The sequence below is a fragment of the Paramormyrops kingsleyae genome, chromosome 3, assembly GCF_048594095.1.
Source record: "Paramormyrops kingsleyae isolate MSU_618 chromosome 3, PKINGS_0.4, whole genome shotgun sequence".
Classification (NCBI taxonomy): Eukaryota; Metazoa; Chordata; class Actinopteri; order Osteoglossiformes; family Mormyridae; genus Paramormyrops; species Paramormyrops kingsleyae.
The window spans coordinates 33,235,370-33,261,356 of NC_132799.1; the positions used below are offsets into that span (position 1 = coordinate 33,235,370).

Here is a 25,987-nt window from a genome sequence, read left to right on the forward strand (position 1 = left end):
GGCCATAGTTTTTCTAACCCTAACCCTAGCCTCAGTTTGTTAACCCTAACCCGGGGCCTTAGGGTGAATCAACAGGTAGTTGGAAAGTAGGCAATATGCTACTAAAGCATGCTGAATTTTGATTTCTCATCCGTGTGGGGAGCAGAACTATCATAAAAACACTTGTTGATGTCTGAATATGCCATAGTTTGTCTAACCCTAACCCTAGCCTCAGTTTGTTAACCCTAACCCGGGGCCTTAGGGTGAATCAACAGGTAGTTGGAAAGTAGGCAATATGCTACTAAAGCATGCTGAATTTTGATTTCTCATCCGTGTGGGGAGCAGAACTATCATAAAAACACATGTTGATGTCTGAATATGCCATAGTTTTTCTAACCCTAACCCTAGCCTCAGTTTGCTAACCCTAACCCGGGGCCTTAGGGTGAATCAACAGGTAGTTGGAAAGTAGGCAATATGCTACTAAAGCATGCTGATTTTTGTTTTCTCATCCGTGTGGGGAGCAGAACTATCATAAAAACACATGTTGATGTCTGAATATGCCATAGTTTGTCTAACCCTAACCCTAGCCTCAGTTTGTTAAAACTAACCCGGGGCCTTAGGGTGAATCAACAGGTAGTTGGAAAGTAGGCAATATGCTACTAAAGCATGCTGAATTTTGATTTCTCATCCGTGTGGGGAGCAGAACTATCATAAAAACACATGTTGATGTCTGAATATGCCATAGTTTGTCTAACCCTAACCCTAGCCTCAGTTTGTTAACCCTAACCCGGGGCCTTAGGGTGAATCAACAGGTAGTTGGAAAGTAGGCAATATGCTACTAAAGCATGCTGATTTTTGTTTTCTCATCCGTGTGGGGAGCAGAACTATCATAAAAACACATGTTGATGTCTGAATAGGCCATAGTTTTTCTAACCCTAACCCTAGCCTCAGTTTGCTAACCCTAACCGTAATTTGGGGCCATAGCGTGAATCAACAGGTAGTTGGAAAGTAGGCAATATGCTACTAAAGCATGCTGATTTTTGTTTTCTCATCCGTGTGGGGAGCAGAACTATCATAAAAACACATGTTGATGTCTGAATATGCCATAGTTTGTCTAACCCTAACCCTAGCCTCAGTTTGTTAACCCTAACCCGGGGCCTTAGGGTGAATCAACAGGTAGTTGGAAAGTAGGCAATATGCTACTAAAGCATGCTGAATTTTGATTTCTCATCCGTGTGGGGAGCAGAACTATCATAAAAACACATGTTGATGTCTGAATATGCCATAGTTTTTCTAACCCTAACCCTAGCCTCAGTTGGCTAACCCTAACCCAGGGCCTTTGGGTGAATCAACAGGTAGTTGGAAAGTAGGCAATATGCTACTAAAGCATGCTGATTTTTGTTTTCTCATCCGTGTGGGGAGCAGAACTATCATAAAAACACATGTTGATGTCTGAATAGGCCATAGTTTTTCTAACCCTAACCCTAGCCTCAGTTTGTTAACCCTAACCCGTGGCCTTAGGGTGAATCAACAGGTAGTTGGAAAGTAGGCAATATGCTACTAAAGCATGCTGAATTTTGATTTCTCATCCGTGTGGGGAGCAGAACTATCATAAAAACACATGTTGATGTCTGAATATGCCATAGATTGTCTAACCCTAACCCTAGCCTCAGTTTGTTAACCCTAACCCGGGGCCTTAGGGTGAATCAACAGGTAGTTGGAAAGTAGGCAATATGCTACTAAAGCATGCTGAATTTTGATTTCTCATCCGTGTGGGGAGCAGAACTATCATAAAAACACATGTTGATGTCTGAATATGCCATAGTTTTTCTAACCCTAACCCTAGCCTCAGTTTGTTAACCCTAACCCGGGGCCTTAGGGTGAATCAACAGGTAGTTGGAAAGTAGGCAATATGCTACTAAAGCATGCTGATTTTTGTTTTCTCATCCGTGTGGGGAGCAGAACTATCATAAAAACACATGTTGATGTCTGAATATGCCATAGTTTTTCTAACCCTAACCCTAGCCTCAGTTTGTTAACCCTAACCCGGGGCCTTAGGGTGAATCAACAGGTAGTTGGAAAGTAGGCAATATGCTACTAAAGCATGCTGATTTTTGTTTTCTCATCCGTGTGGGGAGTAGAACTATCATAAAAACACATGTTGATGTCTGAATAGGCCATAGTTTTTCTAACCCTAACCCTAGCCTCAGTTTGTTAACCCTAACCCGGGGCCTTAGGGTGAATCAACAGGTAGTTGGAAAGTAGGCAATATGCTACTAAAGCATGCTGATTTTTGTTTTCTCATCCGTGTGGGGAGCAGAACTATCATAAAAACACATGTTGATGTCTGAATATGCCATAGTTTGTCTAACCCTAACCCTAGCCTCAGTTTGTTAAAACTAACCCGGGGCCTTAGGGTGAATCAACAGGTAGTTGGAAAGTAGGCAATATGCTACTAAAGCATGCTGAATTTTGATTTCTCATCCGTGTGGGGAGCAGAACTATCATAAAAACACATGTTGATGTCTGAATATGCCATAGTTTGTCTAACCCTAACCCTAGCCTCAGTTTGTTAACCCTAACCCGGGGCCTTAGGGTGAATCAACAGGTAGTTGGAAAGTAGGCAATATGCTACTAAAGCATGCTGATTTTTGTTTTCTCATCCGTGTGGGGAGCAGAACTATCATAAAAACACATGTTGATGTCTGAATAGGCCATAGTTTTTCTAACCCTAACCCTAGCCTCAGTTTGTTAACCCTAACCCGTGGCCTTAGGGTGAATCAACAGGTAGTTGGAAAGTAGGCAATATGCTACTAAAGCATGCTGAATTTTGATTTCTCATCCGTGTGGGGAGCAGAACTATCATAAAAACACATGTTGATGTCTGAATATGCCATAGTTTGTCTAACCCTAACCCTAGCCTCAGTTTGTTAACCCTAACCCGGGGCCTTAGGGTGAATCAACAGGTAGTTGGAAAGTAGGCAATATGCTACTAAAGCATGCTGAATTTTGATTTCTCATCCGTGTGGGGAGCAGAACTATCATAAAAACACATGTTGATGTCTGAATATGCCATAGTTTTTCTAACCCTAACCCTAGCCTCAGTTTGCTAACCCTAACCCCGGGCCTTAGGGTGAATCAACAGGTAGTTGGAAAGTAGGCAATATGCTACTAAAGCATGCTGATTTTTGTTTTCTCATCCGTGTGGGGAGCAGAACTATCATAAAAACACATGTTGATGTCTGAATATGCCATAGTTTTTCTAACCATAACCCTAGCCTCAGTTTGCTAACCCTAACCGTAATTTGGGGCCATAGCGTGAATCAACAGGTAGTTGGAAAGTAGGCAATATGCTACTAAAGCATGCTGATTTTTGTTTTCTCATCCGTGTGGGGAGCAGAACTATCATAAAAACACATGTTGATGTCTGAATATGCCATAGTTTGTCTAACCCTAACCCTAGCCTCAGTTTGTTAACCCTAACCCGGGGCCTTAGGGTGAATCAACAGGTAGTTGGAAAGTAGGCAATATGCTACTAAAGCATGCTGAATTTTGATTTCTCATCCGTGTGGGGAGCAGAACTATCATAAAAACACATGTTGATGTCTGAATATGCCATAGTTTTTCTAACCCTAACCCTAGCCTCAGTTGGCTAACCCTAACCCGGGGCCTTTGGGTGAATCAACAGGTAGTTGGAAAGTAGGCAATATGCTACTAAAGCATGCTGATTTTTGTTTTCTCATCCGTGTGGGGAGCAGAACTATCATAAAAACACATGTTGATGTCTGAATAGGCCATAGTTTTTCTAACCCTAACCCTAGCCTCAGTTTGTTAACCCTAACCCGTGGCCTTAGGGTGAATCAACAGGTAGTTGGAAAGTAGGCAATATGCTACTAAAGCATGCTGAATTTTGATTTCTCATCCGTGTGGGGAGCAGAACTATCATAAAAACACATGTTGATGTCTGAATATGCCATAGTTTGTCTAACCCTAACCCTAGCCTCAGTTTGTTAACCCTAACCCGGGGCCTTAGGGTGAATCAACAGGTAGTTGGAAAGTAGGCAATATGCTACTAAAGCATGCTGAATTTTGATTTCTCATCCGTGTGGGGAGCAGAACTATCATAAAAACACATGTTGATGTCTGAATATGCCATAGTTTTTCTAACCCTAACCCTAGCCTCAGTTTGTTAACCCTAACCCGGGGCCTTAGGGTGAATCAACAGGTAGTTGGAAAGTAGGCAATATGCTACTAAAGCATGCTGATTTTTGTTTTCTCATCCGTGTGGGGAGCAGAACTATCATAAAAACACATGTTGATGTCTGAATATGCCATAGTTTTTCTAACCCTAACCCTAGCCTCAGTTTGTTAACCCTAACCCGGGGCCTTAGGGTGAATCAACAGGTAGTTGGAAAGTAGGCAATATGCTACTAAAGCATGCTGATTTTTGTTTTCTCATCCGTGTGGGGAGTAGAACTATCATAAAAACACATGTTGATGTCTGAATAGGCCATAGTTTTTCTAACCCTAACCCTAGCCTCAGTTTGTTAACCCTAACCCGGGGCCTTAGGGTGAATCAACAGGTAGTTGGAAAGTAGGCAATATGCTACTAAAGCATGCTGAATTTTGATTTCTCATCCGTGTGGGGAGCAGAACTATCATAAAAACACATGTTGATGTCTGAATATGCCATAGTTTGTCTAACCCTAACCCTAGCCTCAGTTTGTTAACCCTAACCCGGGGCCTTAGGGTGAATCAACAGGTAGTTGGAAAGTAGGCAATATGCTACTAAAGCATGCTGAATTTTGATTTCTCATCCGTGTGGGGAGCAGAACTATCATAAAAACACATGTTGATGTCTGAATATGCCATAGTTTTTCTAACCCTAACCCTAGCCTCAGTTTGCTAACCCTAACCCGGGGCCTTAGGGTGAATCAACAGGTAGTTGGAAAGTAGGCAATATGCTACTAAAGCATGCTGATTTTTGTTTTCTCATCCGTGTGGGGAGCAGAACTATCATAAAAACACATGTTGATGTCTGAATATGCCATAGTTTTTCTAACCCTAACCCTAGCCTCAGTTTGCTAACCCTAACCGTAATTTGGGGCCATAGCGTGAATCAACAGGTAGTTGGAAAGTAGGCAATATGCTACTAAAGCATGCTGATTTTTGTTTTCTCATCCGTGTGGGGAGCAGAACTATCATAAAAACACATGTTGATGTCTGAATATGCCATAGTTTTTCTAACCCTAACCCTAGCCTCAGTTTGTTAAAACTAACCCGGGGCCTTAGGGTGAATCAACAGGTAGTTGGAAAGTAGGCAATATGCTACTAAAGCATGCTGAATTTTGATTTCTCATCCGTGTGGGGAGCAGAACTATCATAAAAACACATGTTGATGTCTGAATATGCCATAGTTTGTCTAACCCTAACCCTAGCCTCAGTTTGTTAACCCTAACCCGGGGCCTTAGGGTGAATCAACAGGTGGTTGGAAAGTAGGCAATATGCTACTAAAGCATGCTGAATTTTGATTTCTCATCCGTGTGGGGAGCAGAACTATCATAAAAACACATGTTGATGTCTGAATATGCCATAGTTTTTCTAACCCTAACCCTAGCCTCAGTTTGCTAACCCTAACCCGGGGCCTTAGGGTGAATCAACAGGTAGTTGGAAAGTAGGCAATATGCTACTAAAGCATGCTGATTTTTGTTTTCTCATCCGTGTGGGGAGCAGAACTATCATAAAAACACATGTTGATGTCTGAATATGCCATAGTTTTTCTAACCCTAACCCTAGCCTCAGTTTGCTAACCCTAACCGTAATTTGGGGCCATAGCGTGAATCAACAGGTAGTTGGAAAGTAGGCAATATGCTACTAAAGCATGCTGATTTTTGTTTTCTCATCCGTGTGGGGAGCAGAACTATCATAAAAACACATGTTGATGTCTGAATATGCCATAGTTTGTCTAACCCTAACCCTAGCCTCAGTTTGTTAAAACTAACCCGGGGCCTTAGGGTGAATCAACAGGTAGTTGGAAAGTAGGCAATATGCTACTAAAGCATGCTGAATTTTGATTTCTCATCCGTGTGGGGAGCAGAACTATCATAAAAACACATGTTGATGTCTGAATATGCCATAGTTTGTCTAACCCTAACCCTAGCCTCAGTTTGTTAACCCTAACCCGGGGCCTTAGGGTGAATCAACAGGAAGTTGGAAAGTAGGCAATATGCTACTAAAGCATGCTGAATTTTGATTTCTCATCCGTGTGGGGAGCAGAACTATCATAAAAACACATGTTGATGTCTGAATATGCCATAGTTTTTCTAACCCTAACCCTAGCCTCAGTTTGTTAACCCTAACCCGGGGCCTTAGGGTGAATCAACAGGTAGTTGGAAAGTAGGCAATATGCTACTAAAGCATGCTGATTTTTGTTTTCTCATCCGTGTGGGGAGCAGAACTATCATAAAAACACATGTTGATGTCTGAATATGCCATAGTTTTTCTAACCCTAACCCTAGCCTCAGTTTGTTAACCCTAACCCGGGGCCTTAGGGTGAATCAACAGGTAGTTGGAAAGTAGGCAATATGCTACTAAAGCATGCTGAATTTTGATTTCTCATCCGTGTGGGGAGCAGAACTATCATAAAAACACATGTTGATGTCTGAATATGCCATAGTTTGTCTAACCCTAACCCTAGCCTCAGTTTGTTAACCCTAACCCGGGGCCTTAGGGTGAATCAACAGGAAGTTGGAAAGTAGGCAATATGCTACTAAAGCATGCTGAATTTTGATTTCTCATCCGTGTGGGGAGCAGAACTATCATAAAAACACATGTTGATGTCTGAATATGCCATAGTTTTTCTAACCCTAACCCTAGCCTCAGTTTGTTAACCCTAACCCGGGGCCTTAGGGTGAATCAACAGGTAGTTGGAAAGTAGGCAATATGCTACTAAAGCATGCTGATTTTTGTTTTCTCATCCGTGTGGGGAGCAGAACTATCATAAAAACACATGTTGATGTCTGAATATGCCATAGTTTTTCTAACCCTAACCCTAGCCTCAGTTTGTTAACCCTAACCCGGGGCCTTAGGGTGAATCAACAGGTAGTTGGAAAGTAGGCAATATGCTACTAAAGCATGCTGATTTTTGTTTTCTCATCCGTGTGGGGAGTAGAACTATCATAAAAACACATGTTGATGTCTGAATAGGCCATAGTTTTTCTAACCCTAACCCTAGCCTCAGTTTGTTAACCCTAACCCGGGGCCTTAGGGTGAATCAACAGGTAGTTGGAAAGTAGGCAATATGCTACTAAAGCATGCTGAATTTTGATTTCTCATCCGTGTGGGGAGCAGAACTATCATAAAAACACATGTTGATGTCTGAATATGCCATAGTTTGTCTAACCCTAACCCTAGCCTCAGTTTGTTAACCCTAACCCGGGGCCTTAGGGTGAATCAACAGGTAGTTGGAAAGTAGGCAATATGCTACTAAAGCATGCTGAATTTTGATTTCTCATCCGTGTGGGGAGCAGAACTATCATAAAAACACATGTTGATGTCTGAATATGCCATAGTTTTTCTAACCCTAACCCTAGCCTCAGTTTGCTAACCCTAACCCGGGGCCTTAGGGTGAATCAACAGGTAGTTGGAAAGTAGGCAATATGCTACTAAAGCATGCTGATTTTTGTTTTCTCATCCGTGTGGGGAGCAGAACTATCATAAAAACACATGTTGATGTCTGAATATGCCATAGTTTTTCTAACCCTAACCCTAGCCTCAGTTTGCTAACCCTAACCGTAATTTGGGGCCATAGCGTGAATCAACAGGTAGTTGGAAAGTAGGCAATATGCTACTAAAGCATGCTGATTTTTGTTTTCTCATCCGTGTGGGGAGCAGAACTATCATAAAAACACATGTTGATGTCTGAATATGCCATAGTTTGTCTAACCCTAACCCTAGCCTCAGTTTGTTAAAACTAACCCGGGGCCTTAGGGTGAATCAACAGGTAGTTGGAAAGTAGGCAATATGCTACTAAAGCATGCTGAATTTTGATTTCTCATCCGTGTGGGGAGCAGAACTATCATAAAAACACATGTTGATGTCTGAATATGCCATAGTTTGTCTAACCCTAACCCTAGCCTCAGTTTGTTAACCCTAACCCGGGGCCTTAGGGTGAATCAACAGGTAGTTGGAAAGTAGGCAATATGCTACTAAAGCATGCTGATTTTTGTTTTCTCATCCGTGTGGGGAGCAGAACTATCATAAAAACACATGTTGATGTCTGAATAGGCCATAGTTTTTCTAACCCTAACCCTAGCCTCAGTTTGTTAACCCTAACCCGTGGCCTTAGGGTGAATCAACAGGTAGTTGGAAAGTAGGCAATATGCTACTAAAGCATGCTGAATTTTGATTTCTCATCCGTGTGGGGAGCAGAACTATCATAAAAACACATGTTGATGTCTGAATATGCCATAGTTTGTCTAACCCTAACCCTAGCCTCAGTTTGTTAACCCTAACCCGGGGCCTTAGGGTGAATCAACAGGTAGTTGGAAAGTAGGCAATATGCTACTAAAGCATGCTGAATTTTGATTTCTCATCCGTGTGGGGAGCAGAACTATCATAAAAACACATGTTGATGTCTGAATATGCCATAGTTTTTCTAACCCTAACCCTAGCCTCAGTTTGCTAACCCTAACCCCGGGCCTTAGGGTGAATCAACAGGTAGTTGGAAAGTAGGCAATATGCTACTAAAGCATGCTGATTTTTGTTTTCTCATCCGTGTGGGGAGCAGAACTATCATAAAAACACATGTTGATGTCTGAATATGCCATAGTTTTTCTAACCCTAACCCTAGCCTCAGTTTGCTAACCCTAACCGTAATTTGGGGCCATAGCGTGAATCAACAGGTAGTTGGAAAGTAGGCAATATGCTACTAAAGCATGCTGATTTTTGTTTTCTCATCCGTGTGGGGAGCAGAACTATCATAAAAACACATGTTGATGTCTGAATATGCCATAGTTTGTCTAACCCTAACCCTAGCCTCAGTTTGTTAACCCTAACCCGGGGCCTTAGGGTGAATCAACAGGTAGTTGGAAAGTAGGCAATATGCTACTAAAGCATGCTGAATTTTGATTTCTCATCCGTGTGGGGAGCAGAACTATCATAAAAACACATGTTGATGTCTGAATATGCCATAGTTTTTCTAACCCTAACCCTAGCCTCAGTTGGCTAACCCTAACCCGGGGCCTTTGGGTGAATCAACAGGTAGTTGGAAAGTAGGCAATATGCTACTAAAGCATGCTGATTTTTGTTTTCTCATCCGTGTGGGGAGCAGAACTATCATAAAAACACATGTTGATGTCTGAATAGGCCATAGTTTTTCTAACCCTAACCCTAGCCTCAGTTTGTTAACCCTAACCCGTGGCCTTAGGGTGAATCAACAGGTAGTTGGAAAGTAGGCAATATGCTACTAAAGCATGCTGAATTTTGATTTCTCATCCGTGTGGGGAGCAGAACTATCATAAAAACACATGTTGATGTCTGAATATGCCATAGTTTGTCTAACCCTAACCCTAGCCTCAGTTTGTTAACCCTAACCCGGGGCCTTAGGGTGAATCAACAGGTAGTTGGAAAGTAGGCAATATGCTACTAAAGCATGCTGAATTTTGATTTCTCATCCGTGTGGGGAGCAGAACTATCATAAAAACACATGTTGATGTCTGAATATGCCATAGTTTTTCTAACCCTAACCCTAGCCTCAGTTTGTTAACCCTAACCCGGGGCCTTAGGGTGAATCAACAGGTAGTTGGAAAGTAGGCAATATGCTACTAAAGCATGCTGATTTTTGTTTTCTCATCCGTGTGGGGAGCAGAACTATCATAAAAACACATGTTGATGTCTGAATATGCCATAGTTTTTCTAACCCTAACCCTAGCCTCAGTTTGTTAACCCTAACCCGGGGCCTTAGGGTGAATCAACAGGTAGTTGGAAAGTAGGCAATATGCTACTAAAGCATGCTGATTTTTGTTTTCTCATCCGTGTGGGGAGTAGAACTATCATAAAAACACATGTTGATGTCTGAATAGGCCATAGTTTTTCTAACCCTAACCCTAGCCTCAGTTTGTTAACCCTAACCCGGGGCCTTAGGGTGAATCAACAGGTAGTTGGAAAGTAGGCAATATGCTACTAAAGCATGCTGAATTTTGATTTCTCATCCGTGTGGGGAGCAGAACTATCATAAAAACACATGTTGATGTCTGAATATGCCATAGTTTGTCTAACCCTAACCCTAGCCTCAGTTTGTTAACCCTAACCCGGGGCCTTAGGGTGAATCAACAGGTAGTTGGAAAGTAGGCAATATGCTACTAAAGCATGCTGAATTTTGATTTCTCATCCGTGTGGGGAGCAGAACTATCATAAAAACACATGTTGATGTCTGAATATGCCATAGTTTTTCTAACCCTAACCCTAGCCTCAGTTTGCTAACCCTAACCCGGGGCCTTAGGGTGAATCAACAGGTAGTTGGAAAGTAGGCAATATGCTACTAAAGCATGCTGATTTTTGTTTTCTCATCCGTGTGGGGAGCAGAACTATCATAAAAACACATGTTGATGTCTGAATATGCCATAGTTTTTCTAACCCTAACCCTAGCCTCAGTTTGCTAACCCTAACCCGGGGCCTTAGGGTGAATCAACAGGTAGTTGGAAAGTAGGCAATATGCTACTAAAGCATGCTGATTTTTGTTTTCTCATCCGTGTGGGGAGCAGAACTATCATAAAAACACATGTTGATGTCTGAATATGCCATAGTTTTTCTAACCCTAACCCTAGCCTCAGTTTGCTAACCCTAACCGTAATTTGGGGCCATAGCGTGAATCAACAGGTAGTTGGAAAGTAGGCAATATGCTACTAAAGCATGCTGATTTTTGTTTTCTCATCCGTGTGGGGAGCAGAACTATCATAAAAACACATGTTGATGTCTGAATATGCCATAGTTTGTCTAACCCTAACCCTAGCCTCAGTTTGTTAAAACTAACCCGGGGCCTTAGGGTGAATCAACAGGTAGTTGGAAAGTAGGCAATATGCTACTAAAGCATGCTGAATTTTGATTTCTCATCCGTGTGGGGAGCAGAACTATCATAAAAACACATGTTGATGTCTGAATATGCCATAGTTTGTCTAACCCTAACCCTAGCCTCAGTTTGTTAACCCTAACCCGGGGCCTTAGGGTGAATCAACAGGTAGTTGGAAAGTAGGCAATATGCTACTAAAGCATGCTGATTTTTGTTTTCTCATCCGTGTGGGGAGCAGAACTATCATAAAAACACATGTTGATGTCTGAATAGGCCATAGTTTTTCTAACCCTAACCCTAGCCTCAGTTTGTTAACCCTAACCCGTGGCCTTAGGGTGAATCAACAGGTAGTTGGAAAGTAGGCAATATGCTACTAAAGCATGCTGAATTTTGATTTCTCATCCGTGTGGGGAGCAGAACTATCATAAAAACACATGTTGATGTCTGAATATGCCATAGTTTGTCTAACCCTAACCCTAGCCTCAGTTTGTTAACCCTAACCCGGGGCCTTAGGGTGAATCAACAGGTAGTTGGAAAGTAGGCAATATGCTACTAAAGCATGCTGAATTTTGATTTCTCATCCGTGTGGGGAGCAGAACTATCATAAAAACACATGTTGATGTCTGAATATGCCATAGTTTTTCTAACCCTAACCCTAGCCTCAGTTTGCTAACCCTAACCCCGGGCCTTAGGGTGAATCAACAGGTAGTTGGAAAGTAGGCAATATGCTACTAAAGCATGCTGATTTTTGTTTTCTCATCCGTGTGGGGAGCAGAACTATCATAAAAACACATGTTGATGTCTGAATATGCCATAGTTTTTCTAACCCTAACCCTAGCCTCAGTTTGCTAACCCTAACCGTAATTTGGGGCCATAGCGTGAATCAACAGGTAGTTGGAAAGTAGGCAATATGCTACTAAAGCATGCTGATTTTTGTTTTCTCATCCGTGTGGGGAGCAGAACTATCATAAAAACACATGTTGATGTCTGAATATGCCATAGTTTGTCTAACCCTAACCCTAGCCTCAGTTTGTTAACCCTAACCCGGGGCCTTAGGGTGAATCAACAGGTAGTTGGAAAGTAGGCAATATGCTACTAAAGCATGCTGAATTTTGATTTCTCATCCGTGTGGGGAGCAGAACTATCATAAAAACACATGTTGATGTCTGAATATGCCATAGTTTTTCTAACCCTAACCCTAGCCTCAGTTGGCTAACCCTAACCCGGGGCCTTTGGGTGAATCAACAGGTAGTTGGAAAGTAGGCAATATGCTACTAAAGCATGCTGATTTTTGTTTTCTCATCCGTGTGGGGAGCAGAACTATCATAAAAACACATGTTGATGTCTGAATAGGCCATAGTTTTTCTAACCCTAACCCTAGCCTCAGTTTGTTAACCCTAACCCGTGGCCTTAGGGTGAATCAACAGGTAGTTGGAAAGTAGGCAATATGCTACTAAAGCATGCTGAATTTTGATTTCTCATCCGTGTGGGGAGCAGAACTATCATAAAAACACATGTTGATGTCTGAATATGCCATAGTTTGTCTAACCCTAACCCTAGCCTCAGTTTGTTAACCCTAACCCGGGGCCTTAGGGTGAATCAACAGGTAGTTGGAAAGTAGGCAATATGCTACTAAAGCATGCTGAATTTTGATTTCTCATCCGTGTGGGGAGCAGAACTATCATAAAAACACATGTTGATGTCTGAATATGCCATAGTTTTTCTAACCCTAACCCTAGCCTCAGTTTGTTAACCCTAACCCGGGGCCTTAGGGTGAATCAACAGGTAGTTGGAAAGTAGGCAATATGCTACTAAAGCATGCTGATTTTTGTTTTCTCATCCGTGTGGGGAGCAGAACTATCATAAAAACACATGTTGATGTCTGAATATGCCATAGTTTTTCTAACCCTAACCCTAGCCTCAGTTTGTTAACCCTAACCCGGGGCCTTAGGGTGAATCAACAGGTAGTTGGAAAGTAGGCAATATGCTACTAAAGCATGCTGATTTTTGTTTTCTCATCCGTGTGGGGAGTAGAACTATCATAAAAACACATGTTGATGTCTGAATAGGCCATAGTTTTTCTAACCCTAACCCTAGCCTCAGTTTGTTAACCCTAACCTGGGGCCTTAGGGTGAATCAACAGGTAGTTGGAAAGTAGGCAATATGCTACTAAAGCATGCTGAATTTTGATTTCTCATCCGTGTGGGGAGCAGAACTATCATAAAAACACATGTTGATGTCTGAATATGCCATAGTTTGTCTAACCCTAACCCTAGCCTCAGTTTGTTAACCCTAACCCGGGGCCTTAGGGTGAATCAACAGGTAGTTGGAAAGTAGGCAATATGCTACTAAAGCATGCTGAATTTTGATTTCTCATCCGTGTGGGGAGCAGAACTATCATAAAAACACATGTTGATGTCTGAATATGCCATAGTTTTTCTAACCCTAACCCTAGCCTCAGTTTGCTAACCCTAACCCGGGGCCTTAGGGTGAATCAACAGGTAGTTGGAAAGTAGGCAATATGCTACTAAAGCATGCTGATTTTTGTTTTCTCATCCGTGTGGGGAGCAGAACTATCATAAAAACACATGTTGATGTCTGAATATGCCATAGTTTTTCTAACCCTAACCCTAGCCTCAGTTTGCTAACCCTAACCGTAATTTGGGGCCATAGCGTGAATCAACAGGTAGTTGGAAAGTAGGCAATATGCTACTAAAGCATGCTGATTTTTGTTTTCTCATCCGTGTGGGGAGCAGAACTATCATAAAAACACATGTTGATGTCTGAATATGCCATAGTTTTTCTAACCCTAACCCTAGCCTCAGTTTGTTAAAACTAACCCGGGGCCTTAGGGTGAATCAACAGGTAGTTGGAAAGTAGGCAATATGCTACTAAAGCATGCTGAATTTTGATTTCTCATCCGTGTGGGGAGCAGAACTATCATAAAAACACATGTTGATGTCTGAATATGCCATAGTTTGTCTAACCCTAACCCTAGCCTCAGTTTGTTAACCCTAACCCGGGGCCTTAGGGTGAATCAACAGGTGGTTGGAAAGTAGGCAATATGCTACTAAAGCATGCTGAATTTTGATTTCTCATCCGTGTGGGGAGCAGAACTATCATAAAAACACATGTTGATGTCTGAATATGCCATAGTTTTTCTAACCCTAACCCTAGCCTCAGTTTGCTAACCCTAACCCGGGGCCTTAGGGTGAATCAACAGGTAGTTGGAAAGTAGGCAATATGCTACTAAAGCATGCTGATTTTTGTTTTCTCATCCGTGTGGGGAGCAGAACTATCATAAAAACACATGTTGATGTCTGAATATGCCATAGTTTTTCTAACCCTAACCCTAGCCTCAGTTTGCTAACCCTAACCGTAATTTGGGGCCATAGCGTGAATCAACAGGTAGTTGGAAAGTAGGCAATATGCTACTAAAGCATGCTGATTTTTGTTTTCTCATCCGTGTGGGGAGCAGAACTATCATAAAAACACATGTTGATGTCTGAATATGCCATAGTTTGTCTAACCCTAACCCTAGCCTCAGTTTGTTAAAACTAACCCGGGGCCTTAGGGTGAATCAACAGGTAGTTGGAAAGTAGGCAATATGCTACTAAAGCATGCTGAATTTTGATTTCTCATCCGTGTGGGGAGCAGAACTATCATAAAAACACATGTTGATGTCTGAATATGCCATAGTTTTTCTAACCCTAACCCTAGCCTCAGTTGGCTAACCCTAACCCGGGGCCTTAGGGTGAATCAACAGGTAGTTGGAAAGTAGGCAATATGCTACTAAAGCATGCTGATTTTTGTTTTCTCATCCGTGTGGGGAGCAGAACTATCATAAAAACACATGTTGATGTCTGAATATGCCATAGTTTTTCTAACCCTAACCCTAGCCTCAGTTTGTTAACCCTAACCCGGGGCCTTAGGGTGAATCAACAGGTAGTTGGAAAGTAGGCAATATGCTACTAAAGCATGCTGATTTTTGTTTTCTCATCCGTGTGGGGAGCAGAACTATCATAAAAACACATGTTGATGTCTGAATATGCCATAGTTTTTCTAACCCTAACCCTAGCCTCAGTTTGCTAACCCTAACCGTAATTTGGGGCCATAGCGTGAATCAACATGTAGTTGGAAAGTAGGCAATATGCTACTAAAGCATGCTGATTTTTGTTTTCTCATCCGTGTGGGGAGCAGAACTATCATAAAAACACATGTTGATGTCTGAATATGCCATAGTTTGTCTAACCCTAACCCTAGCCTCAGTTTGTTAAAACTAACCCGGGGCCTTAGGGTGAATCAACAGGTAGTTGGAAAGTAGGCAATATGCTACTAAAGCATGCTGAATTTTGATTTCTCATCCGTGTGGGGAGCAGAACTATCATAAAAACACATGTTGATGTCTGAATATGCCATAGTTTTTCTAACCCTAACCCTAGCCTCAGTTTGCTAACCCTAACCCGGGGCCTTAGGGTGAATCAACAGGTAGTTGGAAAGTAGGCAATATGCTACTAAAGCATGCTGATTTTTGTTTTCTCATCCGTGTGGGGAGCAGAACTATCATAAAAACACATGTTGATGTCTGAATATGCCATAGTTTTTCTAACCCTAACCCTAGCCTCAGTTTGCTAACCCTAACCGTAATTTGGGGCCATAGCGTGAATCAACAGGTAGTTGGAAAGTAGGCAATATGCTACTAAAGCATGCTGATTTTTGTTTTCTCATCCGTGTGGGGAGCAGAACTATCATAAAAACACATGTTGATGTCTGAATATGCCATAGTTTGTCTAACCCTAACCCTAGCCTCAGTTTGTTAAAACTAACCCGGGGCCTTAGGGTGAATCAACAGGTAGTTGGAAAGTAGGCAATATGCTACTAAAGCATGCTGAATTTTGATTTCTCATCCGTGTGGGGAGCAGAACTATCATAAAAACACATGTTGATGTCTGAATATGCCATAGTTTGTCTAACCCTAACCCTAGCCTCAGTTTGTTAACCCTAACCCGGGGCCTTAGGGTGAATCAACAGGTAGTTGGAAAGTAGGCAATATGCTACTAAAGCATGCTGATTTTTGTTTTCTCATCCATGTGGGGAGCAGAACTATCATAAAAACACATGTTGATGTCTGAATAGGCCATAGTTTTTCTAACCCTAACCCTAGCCTCAGTTTGTTAACCCTAACCCGTGGCCTTAGGGTGAATCAACAGGTAGTTGGAAAGTAGGCAATATGCTACTAAAGCATGCTGAATTTTGATTTCTCATCCGTGTGGGGAGCAGAACTATCATAAAAACACATGTTGATGTCTGAATATGCCATAGTTTGTCTAACCCTAACCCTAGCCTCAGTTTGTTAACCCTAACCCGGGGCCTTAGGGTGAATCAACAGGAAGTTGGAAAGTAGGCAATATGCTACTAAAGCATGCTGAATTTTGATTTCTCATCCGTGTGGGGAGCAGAACTATCATAAAAACACATGTTGATGTCTGAATATGCCATAGTTTTTCTAACCCTAACCCTAGCCTCAGTTTGTTAACCCTAACCCGGGGCCTTAGGGTGAATCAACAGGTAGTTGGAAAGTAGGCAATATGCTACTAAAGCATGCTGATTTTTGTTTTCTCATCCGTGTGGGGAGCAGAACTATCATAAAAACACATGTTGATGTCTGAATATGCCATAGTTTTTCTAACCCTAACCCTAGCCTCAGTTTGTTAACCCTAACCCGGGGCCTTACGGTGAATCAACAGGTAGTTGGAAAGTAGGCAATATGCTACTAAAGCATGCTGATTTTTGTTTTCTCATCCGTGTGGGGAGTAGAACTATCATAAAAACACATGTTGATGTCTGAATAGGCCATAGTTTTTCTAACCCTAACCCTAGCCTCAGTTTGTTAACCCTAACCCGGGGCCTTTGGGTGAATCAACAGGTAGTTGGAAAGTAGGCAATATGCTACTAAAGCATGCTGAATTTTGATTTCTCATCCGTGTGGGGAGCAGAACTATCATAAAAACACATGTTGATGTCTGAATATGCCATAGTTTGTCTAACCCTAACCCTAGCCTCAGTTTGTTAACCCTAACCCGGGGCCTTAGGGTGAATCAACAGGTAGTTGGAAAGTAGGCAATATGCTACTAAAGCATGCTGAATTTTGATTTCTCATCCGTGTGGGGAGCAGAACTATCATAAAAACACATGTTGATGTCTGAATATGCCATAGTTTTTCTAACCCTAACCCTAGCCTCAGTTTGCTAACCCTAACCCGGGGCCTTAGGGTGAATCAACAGGTAGTTGGAAAGTAGGCAATATGCTACTAAAGCATGCTGATTTTTGTTTTCTCATCCGTGTGGGGAGCAGAACTATCATAAAAACACATGTTGATGTCTGAATATGCCATAGTTTTTCTAACCCTAACCCTAGCCTCAGTTTGCTAACCCTAACCGTAATTTGGGGCCATAGCGTGAATCAACAGGTAGTTGGAAAGTAGGCAATATGCTACTAAAGCATGCTGATTTTTGTTTTCTCATCCGTGTGGGGAGCAGAACTATCATAAAAACACATGTTGATGTCTGAATATGCCATAGTTTGTCTAACCCTAACCCTAGCCTCAGTTTGTTAAAACTAACCCGGGGCCTTAGGGTGAATCAACAGATAGTTGGAAAGTAGGCAATATGCTACTAAAGCATGCTGAATTTTGATTTCTCATCCGTGTGGGGAGCAGAACTATCATAAAAACACATGTTGATGTCTGAATATGCCATAGTTTGTCTAACCCTAACCCTAGCCTCAGTTTGTTAACCCTAACCCGGGGCCTTAGGGTGAATCAACAGGTAGTTGGAAAGTAGGCAATATGCTACTAAAGCATGCTGAATTTTGATTTCTCATCCGTGTGGGGAGCAGAACTATCATAAAAACACATGTTGATGTCTGAATATGCCATAGTTTTTCTAACCCTAACCCTAGCCTCAGTTTGCTAACCCTAACCCGGGGCCTTAGGGTGAATCAACAGGTAGTTGGAAAGTAGGCAATATGCTACTAAAGCATGCTGATTTTTGTTTTCTCATCCGTGTGGGGAGCAGAACTATCATAAAAACACATGTTGATGTCTGAATATGCCATAGTTTATCTAACCCTAACCCTAGCCTCAGTTTGCTAACCCTAACCGTAATTTGGGGCCATAGCGTGAATCAACAGGTAGTTGGAAAGTAGGCAATATGCTACTAAAGCATGCTGATTTTTGTTTTCTCATCCGTGTGGGGAGCAGAACTATCATAAAAACACATGTTGATGTCTGAATATGCCATAGTTTGTCTAACCCTAACCCTAGCCTCAGTTTGTTAAAACTAACCCGGGGCCTTAGGGTGAATCAACAGGTAGTTGGAAAGTAGGCAATATGCTACTAAAGCATGCTGAATTTTGATTTCTCATCCGTGTGGGGAGCAGAACTATCATAAAAACACATGTTGATGTCTGAATATGCCATAGTTTTTCTAACCCTAACCCTAGCCTCAGTTTGCTAACCCTAACCCGGGGCCTTAGGGTGAATCAACAGGTAGTTGGAAAGTAGGCAATATGCTACTAAAGCATGCTGATTTTTGTTTTCTCATCCGTGTGGGGAGCAGAACTATCATAAAAACACATGTTGATGTCTGAATATGCCATAGTTTTTCTAACCCTAACCCTAGCCTCAGTTTGTTAACCCTAACCCGGGGCCTTAGGGTGAATCAACAGGTAGTTGGAAAGTAGGCAATATGCTACTAAAGCATGCTGAATTTTGATTTTTCATCCGTGTGGGGAGCAGAACTATCATAAAAACACATGTTGATGTCTGAATATGCCATAGTTTGTCTAACCCTAACCCTAGCCTCAGTTTGTTAAAACTAACCCGGTGCCTTTGGGTGAATCAACAGGTAGTTGGAAAGTAGGCAATATGCTACTAAAGCATGCTGAATTTTGATTTCTCATCCGTGTGGGGAGCAGAACTATCATAAAAACACATGTTGATGTCTGAATATGCCATAGTTTTTCTAACCCTAACCCTAGCCTCAGTTTGTTAACCCTAACCCGGGGCCTTAGGGTGAATCAACAGGTAGTTGGAAAGTAGGCAATATGCTACTAAAGCATGCTGATTTTTGTTTTCTCATCCGTGTGGGGAGCAGAACTATCATAAAAATACATGTTGATGTCTGAATATGCCATAGTTTTTCTAACCCTAACCCTAGCCTCAGTTTGTTAACCCTAACCCGGGGCCTTAGGGTGAATCAACAGGTGGTTGGAAAGTAGGCAATATGCTACTAAAGCATGCTGAATTTTGATTTCTCATCAGTGTGGGGAGCAGAACTATCATAAAAACACATGTTGATGTCTGAATATGCCATAGTTTTTCTAACCCTAACCCAAGCCTCAGTTTGCTAACCCTAACCCGGGGCCTTAGGGTGAATCAACAGGTAGTTGGAAAGTAGGCAATATGCTACTAAAGCATGCTGATTTTTGTTTTCTCATCCGTGTGGGGAGCAGAACTATCATAAAAACACATGTTGATGTCTGAATATGCCATAGTTTGTCTAACCCTAACCCTAGCCTCAGTTTGTTAACCCTAACCCGGGGCCTTAGGGTGAATCAAGAGGTAGTTGAAAAGTAGGCAATATGCTACTAAAGCATGCTGAATTTTGATTTCTCATCCGTGTGGGGAGCAGAACTATCATAAAAACACATGTTGATGTCTGAATATGCCATAGTTTTTCTAACCCTAACCCTAGCCTCAGTTTGCTAACCCTAACCCGGGGCCTTAGGGTGAATCAACAGGTAGTTGGAAAGTAGGCAATATGCTACTAAAGCATGCTGATTATTGTTTTCTCATCCGTGTGGGGAGCAGAACTATCATAAAAACACATGTTGATGTCTGAATATGCCATAGTTTTTCTAACCCTAACCCTAGCCTCAGTTTACTAACCCTAACCGTAATTTGGGGCCATAGCGTGAATCAACAGGTAGTTGGAAAGTAGGCAATATGCTACTAAAGCATGCTGATTTTTGTTTTCTCATCCGTGTGGGGAGCAGAACTATCATAAAAACACATGTTGATGTCTGAATATGCCATAGTTTTTCTAACCCTAACCCTAGCCTCAGTTTGTTAACCCTAACCCGGGGCCTTAGGGTGAATCAACAGGTAGTTGGAAAGTAGGCAATATGCTACTAAAGCATGCTGATTTTTGTTTTCTCATCCGTGTGGGGAGCAGAACTATCATAAAAACACATTTTGATGTCTGAATATGCCATAGTTTTTCTAACCCTAACCCTAGCCTCAGTTTGTTAACCCTAACCCGGGGCCTTAGGGTGAATCAACAGGTAGTTGGAAAGTAGGCAATATGCTACTAAAGCATGCTGAATTTTGATTTCTCATCCGTGTGGGGAGCAGAACTATCATAAAAACACATGTTGATGTCTGAATATGCCATAGTTTTTCTAACCCTAACCCTAGCCTCAGTTTGTTAACCCTAACCCGGGGCCTAAGGGTGAATCAACAGGTAGTTGGAAAGTAGGCAATATGCTACTAAAGCATGCTGATTTTTGTTTTCTCATCCGTGTGGGGAGCAGAACTATCATAAAAACACATGTTGATGTCTGAATATGGCATAGTTTTTCTAACCCTAACCCTAGCCTCAGTTTGTTAACCCTAACCCGGGGCCTTAGGGTGAATCAACAGGTAGTTGGAAAGTAGGCAATATGCTACTAAAGCATGCTGATTTTTGTTTTCTCATCCGTGTGGGGAGCAGAACTATCATAAAAACACATGTTGATGTCTGAATAGGCCATAGTTTTTCTAACCCTAACCCTAGCCTCAGTTTGTTAACCCTAACCCGGGGCCTTAGGGTGAATCAACAGGTAGTTGGAAAGTAGGCAATATGCTACTAAAGCATGCTGAATTTTGATTTCTCATCCGTGTGGGGAGCAGAACAATCATAAAAACACATGTTGATGTCTGAATATGCCATAGTTTGTCTAACCCTAACCCTAGCCTCAGTTTGTTAACCCTAACCCGGGGCCTTAGGGTGAATCAAGAGGTAGTTGAAAAGTAGGCAATATGCTACTAAAGCATGCTGAATTTTGATTTCTCATCCGTGTGGGGAGCAGAACTATCATAAAAACACATGTTGATGTCTGAATATGCCATAGTTTTTCTAACCCTAACCCTAGCCTCAGTTTGCTAACCCTAACCCGGGGCCTTAGGGTGAATCAACAGGTAGTTGGAAAGTAGGCAATATGCTACTAAAGCATGCTGATTATTGTTTTCTCATCCGTGTGGGGAGCAGAACTATCATAAAAACACATGTTGATGTCTGAATATGCCATAGTTTTTCTAACCCTAACCCTAGCCTCAGTTTGCTAACCCTAACCGTAATTTGGGGCCATAGCGTGAATCAACAGGTAGTTGGAAAGTAGGCAATATGCTACTAAAGCATGCTGATTTTTGTTTTCTCATCCGTGTGGGGAGCAGAACTATCATAAAAACACATGTTGATGTCTGAATATGCCATAGTTTTTCTAACCCTAACCCTAGCCTCAGTTTGTTAACCCTAACCCGGGGCCTTAGGGTGAATCAACAGGTAGTTGGAAAGTAGGCAATATGCTACTAAAGCATGCTGAATTTTGATTTCTCATCCGTGTGGGGAGCAGAACTATCATAAAAACACATGTTGATGTCTGAATATGCCATAGTTTTTCTAACCCTAACCCTAGCCTCAGTTTGTTAACCCTAACCCGGGGCCTAAGGGTGAATCAACAGGTAGTTGGAAAGTAGGCAATATGCTACTAAAGCATGCTGAATTTTGATTTCTCATCCGTGTGGGGAGCAGAACTATCATAAAAACACATGTTGATGTCTGAATATGCCATAGTTTGTCTAACCCTAACCCTAGCCTCAGTTTGTTAACCCTAACCTGGGGCCTTAGGGTGAATCAAGAGGTAGTTGGAAAGTAGGCAATATGCTACTAAAGCATGCTGAATTTTGATTTCTCATCCGTGTGGGGAGCAGAACTATCATAAAAACACATGTTGATGTCTGAATATGCCATAGTTTTTCTAACCCTAACCCTAGCCTCAGTTTGCTAACCCTAACCCGGGGCCTTAGGGTGAATCAACAGGTAGTTGGAAAGTAGGCAATATGCTACTAAAGCATGCTGATTATTGTTTTCTCATCCGTGTGGGGAGCTGAACTATCATAAAAACACATGTTGATGTCTGAATATGCCATAGTTTTTCTAACCCTAACCCTAGCCTCAGTTTGCTAACCCTAACCGTAATTTGGGGCCATAGCGTGAATCAACAGGTAGTTGGAAAGTAGGCAATATGCTACTAAAGCATGCTGATTATTGTTTTCTCATCCGTGTGGGGAGCAGAACTATCATAAAAACACATGTTGATGTCTGAATATGCCATAGTTTTTCTAACCCTAACCCTAGCCTCAGTTTGTTAACCCTAACCCGGGGCCTTAGGGTGAATCAACAGGTAGTTGGAAAGTAGGCAATATGCTACTAAAGCATGCTGATTTTTGTTTTCTCATCCGTGTGGGGAGCAGAACTATCATAAAAACACATGTTGATGTCTGAATATGCCATAGTTTTTCTAACCCTAACCCTAGCCTCAGTTTGTTAACCCTAACCCGGGGCCTTAGGGTGAATCAACAGGTAGTTGGAAAGTAGGCAATATGCTACTAAAGCATGCTGAATTTTGATTTCTCATCCGTGTGGGGAGCAGAACTATCATAAAAACACATGTTGATGTCTGAATATGCCATAGTTTTTCTAACCCTAACCCAAGCCTCAGTTTGCTAACCCTAACCCGGGGCCTTAGGGTGAATCAACAGGTAGTTGGAAAGTAGGCAATATTGTACTAAAGCATGCTGAATTTTGATTTCTCATCCGTGTGGGGAGCAGAACTATCATAAAAACACATGTTGATGTCTGAATATGCCATAGTTTTTCTAACCCTAACCCTAGCCTCAGTTTGCTAACCCTAACCCGGGGCCTTAGGGTGAATCAACAGGTAGTTGGAAAGTAGGCAATATGCTACTAAAGCATGCTGATTATTGTTTTCTCATCCGTGTGGGGAGCAGAACTATCATAAAAACACATGTTGATGTCTGAATATGCCATAGTTTTTCTAACCCTAACCCTAGCCTCAGTTTACTAACCCTAACCGTAATTTGGGGCCTTAGGGTGAATCAACAGGTAGTTGGAAAGTAGGCAATATGCTACTAAAGCATGCTGAATTTTGATTTCTCATCCGTGTGGGGAGCAGAACTATCATAAAAACACATGTTGATGTCTGAATATGCCATAGTTTGTCTAACCGTAACCCTAGCCTCAGTTTGTTAACCCTAACCCGGGGCCTTAGGGTGAATCAACAGGTAGTTGGAAAGTAGGCAATATGCTACTAAAGCATGCTGAATTTTGATTTCTCATCCGTGTGGGGAGCAGAACTATCATAAAAACACATGTTGATGTCTGAATATGCCATAGTTTGTCTAACCCTAACCCTAGCCTCAGTTTGTTAACCCTAACCCGGGGCCTTAGGGTGAATCAAGAGGTAGTTGAAAAGTAGGCAATATGCTACTAAAGCATGCTGAATTTTGATTTCTCATCCGTGTGGGGAGCAGAACTATCATAAAAACACATGTTGATGTCTGAATATGCCATAGTTTTTCTAACCCTAACCCTAGCCTCAGTTTGCTAACCCTAACCCGGGGCCTTAGGGTGAATCAACAGGTAGTTGGAAAGTAGGCAATATGCTACTAAAGCATGCTGATTATTGTTTTCTCATCCGTGTGGGGAGCAGAACTATCATAAAAACACATGTTGATGTCTGAATATGCCATAGTTTTTCTAACCCTAACCCTAGCCTCAGTTTGCTAACCCTAACCGTAATTTGGGGCCATAGCGTGAATCAACAGGTAGTTGGAAAGTAGGCAATATGCTACTAAAGCATGCTGATTTTTGTTTTCTCATCCGTGTGGGGAGCAGAACTATCATAAAAACACATGTTGATGTCTGAATATGCCATAGTTTTTCTAACCCTAACCCTAGCCTCAGTTTGTTAACCCTAACCCGGGGCCTTAGGGTGAATCAACAGGTAGTTGGAAAGTAGGCAATATGCTACTAAAGCATGCTGATTTTTGTTTTCTCATCCGTGTGGGGAGCAGAACTATCATAAAAACACATGTTGATGTCTGAATATGCCATAGTTTTTCTAACCCTAACCCTAGCCTCAGTTTGTTAACCCTAACCCGGGGCCATAGGGTGAATCAACAGGTAGTTGGAAAGTAGGCAATATGCTACTAAAGCATGCTGAATTTTGATTTCTCATCCGTGTGGGGAGCAGAACTATCATAAAAACACATGTTGATGTCTGAATATGCCATAGTTTTTCTAACCCTAACCCTAGCCTCAGTTTGTTAACCCTAACCCGGGGCCATAGGGTGAATCAACAGGTAGTTGGAAAGTAGGCAATATGCTACTAAAGCATGCTGAATTTTGATTTCTCATCCGTGTGGGGAGCAGAACTATCATAAAAACACATGTTGATGTCTGAATATGCCATAGTTTTTCTAACCCTAACCCTAGCCTCAGTTTGTTAACCCTAACCCGGGGCCTTAGGGTGAATCAACAGGTAGTTGGAAAGTAGGCAATATGCTACTAAAGCATGCTGAATTTTGATTTCTCATCCGTGTGGGGAGCAGAACTATCATAAAAACACATGTTGATGTCTGAATATGCCATAGTTTTTCTAACCCTAACCCAAGCCTCAGTTTGCTAACCCTAACCCGGGGCCTTAGGGTGAATCAACAGGTAGTTGGAAAGTAGGCAATATGCTACTAAAGCATGCTGATTTTTGTTTTCTCATCCGTGTGGGGAGCAGAACTATCATAAAAACACATGTTGATGTCTGAATATGCCATAGTTTGTCTAACCCTAACCCTAGCCTCAGTTTGTTAACCCTAACCCGGGGCCTTAGGGTGAATCAAGAGGTAGTTGAAAAGTAGGCAATATGCTACTAAAGCATGCTGAATTTTGATTTCTCATCCGTGTGGGGAGCAGAACTATCATAAAAACACATGTTGATGTCTGAATATGCCATAGTTTTTCTAACCCTAACCCTAGCCTCAGTTTGCTAACCCTAACCCGGGGCCTTAGGGTGAATCAACAGGTAGTTGGAAAGTAGGCAATATGCTACTAAAGCATGCTGATTATTGTTTTCTCATCCGTGTGGGGAGCAGAACTATCATAAAAACACATGTTGATGTCTGAATATGCCATAGTTTTTCTAACCCTAACCCTAGCCTCAGTTTACTAACCCTAACCGTAATTTGGGGCCATTGCGTGAATCAACAGGTAGTTGGAAAGTAGGCAATATGCTACTAAAGCGTGCTGATTTTTGTTTTCTCATCCGTGTGGGGAGCAGAACTATCATAAAAACACATGTTGATGTCTGAATATGCCATAGTTTTTCTAACCCTAACCCTAGCCTCAGTTTGTTAACCCTAACCCGGGCCTTAGGGTGAATCAACAGGTAGTTGGAAAGTAGGCAATATGCTACTAAAGCATGCTGAATTTTGATTTCTCATCCGTGTGGGGAGCAGAACTATCATAAAAACACATGTTGATGTCTGAATATGCCATAGTTTTTCTAACCCTAACCCTAGCCTCAGTTTGTTAACCCTAACCCGGGGCCTAAGGGTGAATCAACAGGTAGTTGGAAAGTAGGCAATATGCTACTAAAGCATGCTGAATTTTGATTTCTCATCCGTGTGGGGAGCAGAACTATCATAAAAACACATGTTGATGTCTGAATATGCCATAGTTTGTCTAACCCTAACCCTAGCCTCAGTTTGTTAACCCTAACCCGGGGCCTTAGGGTGAATCAACAGGTAGTTGGAAAGTAGGC

General features: G+C 42.0%; 1 protein-coding gene across 5 annotated transcripts in view; it reads right to left on the minus strand.

The window, feature by feature from the left end:
• Positions 1–25,987, minus strand: part of LOC111843408 (liprin-alpha-2-like) — a 252,407-nt gene that overhangs the window by 68,192 nt on the left and 158,228 nt on the right. The gene's annotated exons all lie outside the window — the stretch shown is intronic.